This window comes from Arachis ipaensis, chromosome B9 (genome assembly GCF_059453495.1).
Source record: "Arachis ipaensis isolate K30076 ecotype BB chromosome B9, ASM5945349v1, whole genome shotgun sequence".
Lineage (NCBI taxonomy): Eukaryota > Viridiplantae > Streptophyta > Magnoliopsida > Fabales > Fabaceae > Arachis > Arachis ipaensis.
The window spans coordinates 152225527-152231706 of record NC_142444.1 but is presented as its reverse complement, the minus strand read 5'-3'; positions in this window follow the sequence as shown (position 1 = coordinate 152231706).

The window sequence follows — 6180 nt, the reverse complement described above, 5'->3', positions numbered from 1 at the left end:
AAGGGAAGCCATTACCATACACATACTTTAGATATACAATTCACACTCATTCTTCTCATTCTTTTATACATTCTGTCATTGTTTGCTACTATATGTCTGTGTTTATTCTGTTGTGCTTGGACTATTATATTAATTGTCCTGTTCAGGTATTATCAACTGGTACTTTCGTTGAGAGATATTGTCAGCCATGGCAGAGGGAAGTTGTTTGAATTGGTTGGAGGAGTTTAAGCTCTCCAATAAACATGAGGTGACTACATTAAGTCATGGATTTGTAGAGGCAAACGAATGCATTGTGGAGACACAAGAGCAACTCACAACCATAGAGAAGATCCTTTGCGAGAATTTAAAACTGAAGATCACGTTAGGTGATGCGGTGCAAGCTACTAGTGAATCAGTGGCAAGTTCATTCAGTATGGGTGTGGAACCTCAATGGCCACCCAAGCTGGAAGTCATCAATCTACCTATGTTCGATGGAGAAGGAGTCAAAGACTGGATTTTCAGGGCTAAGCAGTACCTAGAGACATTTGATATCCTTGTCAAGCAACAAATTTGCATGCTCTTATTCCATCTTATTGCAGCTGCTTACAGGTTGTATAGATGGGAAGTTAATAACAATATTTCATACACTTGGAAAACCTTCTTTGACGCCATGAATTCTCGATTTGCAAAGAACGTCAACTACGATCCTCAAACTGCCCTCAAGGAGCTAAAGCGGAGGATCCGTGGAGGAGCAGTATCAGTGTCAGTTTGAGGATCTGAGCAACTGTGTCACTGGCCTAAGTAAAGAATGGGCTCAACCCATTCACTGTTGGGCTCCAGGAGTAGTTAGAATGTGAGTTGTTGTTGGCCCAACCCACTTCACACATTCAAGTTGTGTCTATTGCCAAAATGCATGAACATAAGCATGTTGTGACCTAAGGCCTGTTTAAGAGCTCAAGGAATCAGTCCAACACTTCATTCAGCACCCGACTTGATTCAGTCCCAATCGGGCCTTGAACCTAATCTCCCCAATTCAGAAACCCTTGACTTAGAACCATTCCAACGTCATTTCTTCCCCAATTTCATCACAAGCTTCCTCCCCTCTACCCAAATCAACCACCACCCCATTCAAACAACTCGCTAGTGTTGATATTTGTGCGAGGAGGGAGAAAGGGAAGCGTTACTACTGCGATGAGAAGTATGCTTTGGGCCATCGTTGTAAGGCCGCCTATTAGCTCTTGGTTGGGGAAGAGGAGCTTCACAAATTGTTGCATGGTGCGGAGGAAGGTGTGACTGGCTATGACGAGTCAAAATCTGAGAGAGAAGAGGATCGCAAAGAAAACCAAGCACCACACATTAGCTTCAATGCTCTCGAAGGAGAATTTCACCTGGAGACACTCCAGGTCCAACACCCATATTGATATTAATTGACGGTAGAAGTACTCATAATTTCATGAAGAGCTATGTGGCAAAGAAGTTGGATGTTTCTCTGTCCCCAACACCCACGTTGCAAGTAAGGGTGTGCAATGTGATTCCATCCACTATGGTGCGAAATGTGCAGGGCTACCATTGACAGTGCAAGGGTATGATTTTGCAGTGGATGCATATGTCTTGAAGTTGAAAAGAGCGGATGTGGTTCTTCGGGTACACTGGATGATGAGGCTTGGCAGCATCTGGATCAACTATTCAGACTTGTTCTTGAAATTTAAGGTGTTGGGCAGGTGTCTAAGGAGCCATCCCATTTGCCTCCATAGAGAGAGGTTGATCACTCCATACACCTAATACCTGGTGTAGCACCTATCAGTATAAGACCATATCGATACCCCCATTTTCAGAATAAAGAGATGGAAAGGCTTGTAGATGAGATGTTGAAGGCGGAAGTGATAAGAGATAGCCATAGTGTGTTCTTTAGTCCTGTCTTGCTAGTTAAGAAGAAGGTTGGAGCATGGCGTTTATGCGTAGACTACAGAGCCCTGAACACTATCACAGTAAAGGATAAATTTTTCATACCTACCATTGATGAGATACTGGATGAATTGCATGGAGCTATCTATTTTTCTAAGTTTGACCTGCGAAGCGATTATCATTAAATAAGGATGCAAGAGGAAGACATTGAGAAGATAGCTTTCTGCCCACATATTGGCCACTATGAGTTCGTCGTGATGCCCTTCGGACTTACCAATGCACCATCTACATTTCAAGCCACAATGAATTGGGTTTTTCAGTGATATCTACAATGTTTTATTGCGGTATTCTTTTATGATATTTTGGTATATAGCTAGACAAAGGAATAGCTCTTGGAGCACTTAACTCAGACCTTGCATGTGTTGTGCACTAATCACTCCTTCGCAAAGCGGTCTAAATATTCTTTTTTGCAGCAACAAATTGAGTATTTGGGGCATGTTATTACTGGGGTAGGTGTTCAGATGGATCCAGCAAAAATATAAGCCATTCTTGCATGGCCAAAACCTAAGATGCTATAGTAGTTGAGAGGCTTCATGGGGCTAACTGGATACTACCAGAAATTTATGGCGCACTATGCTCCGCTTCCCTTGACAAAATTTTTGAAGAAGAACGCCTTCTAGTGGTCATTGGCAGCCAATCAAGCCTTCAACTTATTGAAAGAGCTCATGACGACCACTCCCATGCTTGCTCTTCCAAATTTCTCAAAATTGTTTGTTAAGGAAACTGACGCGTCTAGCACTGGCATCGGGGCGGTTTTTTCACAAGATTGTCACCCTATAGCTTATTTTAGTACGAAGCTTGGAGTTAGATTAGCACAAGGATCAACATATGTAAGGGAACTATATGCAGTAACTCAAGCAGTTGCAAAATGGCAGCACTATCTTTTGGGGGTGAAAGTTTACTATCAAGATAGATTACTAAGGGCTTCGGGAGATGATGTCGCACGTGATTCTTACCCCAGAACAGCAACATTACCTCTCAAAGTTTCTTGGTTACGAATTCGACATTGAATATAGGCCTGGAAAATTCAACAAAGTAGTTGATGCAATGTCAAGACATGAAAAGGTTGAGAAGTGCTACTTCCAAGCATTCATAGCAATCTAATTATATATTATTCGAACCCTTCTTTGGGCTACTTGGGAGGTAGACGTTTTGTTATTGTTACAAGAAAGCCTCCAGAAATTAAAGGTGATCTCTCTTCCGACTATAGTATCCATGATGGGTTAATCTTGTACAGAGAGAAATTTTGGGTGCCAAAATTTGAAAATCCGAGGGAACTTCTTCTCCAACATTTTTGTTGTGCGGCCACAATAGGCCATGGAAGCATATTGAAAACTTACAAAGGTGTGGGAGAGTTATTTTCCTGGCCACACATGCATCAGATGTCATCCGCTTCATTGATCACTATAGAGATTACTAATGTACCAAATATGTCACAGCTAAAACTCAAGGGTTGTTGCAACCCCTACCCATACGAACAAGACCCTGGGATGATTTGAGTATGAATTTCATCATCAAGCTACCAAATTCTACAGGTCTTACTACCCTTATGGTCGTGGTCGATAGTTTCAGCCAAACGATTTGAATTGCCCCCTTGAAAACAGGTTTTACTACTAAGACAGTTGCTCAGAAATTCATCAATATAGTGATCAAGTACCATGGTTTTCCAGCTATCATAGTTTTTTTTATCGTGACTTGCTTTTCTTTAAGTTATTTTTGGAAGCATCTCTTTCAAGTTTGCGAAACCAAACTACTATATAGTACTGCATACCGTCCTCAATCCGATGGCCAAATAGAGATGGTGAATCATACTCTTGAGCAGTACATGCGTGTATTTACTCATGCTTATCCAACCAAGTTAACATCCTACCTTACTTGAGCTGAATACTACTATAACAATTCCTTCCATTCCACAATTGAGTTGTTACCACATGAAGCTTTATATGGTTTCACTACTCATTCCATTTCGGGGTATCTTAGTGGCACTTCTCTTGTTCAAGATGTTAATAATTTGCTGTGTGCTAGGGAAGTGTTAGATAGGGAGCTCTTTCATAATCTGCAGAAGGCGCAATCCCGTATGAAAAAGAGAGCTGATTCTTACTGACGTGAAAAAGTCTTTAATGTAGGGGATTGGGTCTTGCTAAAACTACATCCATATAGACAAGGTTCTGTCATTGCTCGAGGAGTCGAGGTCACTTGACGCTGAGCAAGAAGTTCTATGGACCTTTTAAGGTGTTGTAAAACGTCGGGGCAGTAGCGTACAAACTGGAGCTACCAAAAGGAAGTGCCATACATCTTGTATTTCATATTTCATTGTTGAAGGAATATATGGGTGAACATTCAAGTGGAGTTCCTATTCATGATCTTCCTCTCACACTTCCCTTCGAACCACTTCTAGCTGCCATTATTGATAGCTGCATCATTCAGCTGGACAATGAAACCAAAGAGGTCTAAGTCTTGGTTGAATAACAAGGAACCTCATGGGAAGAGGCGTCATGGATAACATGAGCTGAGCTATTGAAGATGTATCCTAATGGGGACTTTGAGGACAAGGTCATTGTTATGGGGGAAGTAATCGATACGAGCCCAATCACTACAAAAAAAAGGTTTAAAATGGCATTTATATTACAACAGTTTTAAAGGACTGCCATAATATCCGGGTATTATGGCATTTTATGATGTTGCCGTAATTAGTTTTCCTTAAATGATTTTTTTGGTGATTTTGGCGATTTTCAACCGCTATTATCGAAGCCATTATTAAAAAAAAAAAAAAAAGGCCCAAAACCAAGTGAAGCCCGAAAAAGTGAAGCTGCTCCCAATGGCGCTCTCCAGCGACTGAAACCCGAAACGACAATCTGTGTGATGATCTTCTCCAGAGACTGCTCCGGTGACAATATTCTCAGTGGCATTCTCTGAAACGAAGGTATGATATCTTGCATTTTCTGACGATCTCCTCCAACGACAATCTTCTCGATGACATCTCCTCCAGTGACAACTTCTCTAGCGCGATCAACTTCTGCATTCGCCTCCTGAGACAATATCCTCCAATGACGATCTTCTCCAGCAACATATTCTCTAGCGACGATCTTCTCCGACGACACCTCCTCTAGCAGCTATCTCCTTCGGTGACATCTCCTCCAGTCGTAATCTTTTCCGGCGACTTTTCCTCTAGCGACGATATCCTCTGGCTTCCTCCTTGCCGTCCTCTATGTCTTCTCCGCCAAAATCCTCAGTGCCTCTCTTTTGTTCTAGATCGGCCTATCAGTTTTCTATTTTTTGACATTCTAGGGTTCAAAAGTGCGATTCTCTGCTTTTTGATACTGTGATGACTGATGAGTCTCTTCTTTAATATAAATATAGTTAAATTGAACAAGAAGTACATTATTTAGATTTCTTTATTAATGCTTATGTTATGTTTGATAAAATGACAGGGTTCAATTATAGTTATTACTATGGTTGCTATTATACTGAGCTAAGACCTAAATTTTACTCGTAAAAACGCACTTGTTTGCAAGCTCATGTAAACTCTTCTCGCAGACTCGTACATGCATTGAACTTGTTATGTTAACAATTTCATCACAAATATAGTTGTTACTATAGTCAACCTGTTTTCTAATACATATAATGATGATGCGATTGATTTTTCTGCATTTTTTAATTCACGTTTATATTGTTTTAATAAGTTTTTTCTTTATAGGCATGAGTTTTCAGATTTAATTATAAGTTCTTTTTTAATCTTATGGCAAGATTCTACTACTACTAATGTCTTTCCTCCCTGCTACTTCCATTTTGTAATAACTTTAAGGATCATATGGTATAAAATAAATAATATGATGGTAAGTGTTACTAATTCTTCATTGAGTTAAAAGCTATCCTATAAAGTATATATAAAAAAATAGATGCTAGTCAAATTAAAGACATTATATATAAAATAGTTTTAAGCAAAGCAAATAGTTATCAACTGTATCAAGAGTAGATGTTTGTTAGTTAACTATATGATCATCATCAGTTAAATCATCATGCTTATTTTTTTTATTTCTGTCCGTCATTGTGGTGTCAACCTTTCTAAATCCTAGTAGGATTGAATTATTTATTTGGAACTCAGATTCTATGCTCTTGTAAGAATTGTAATAATTTTTAGTCTTTTTCTAGTGTCTTCTTTCTTGTTTGTTTGATAATCTTCAATTGCCAATTATAAAATTGCAAGAATGATGCATAGGACGGATCAATGGCAGC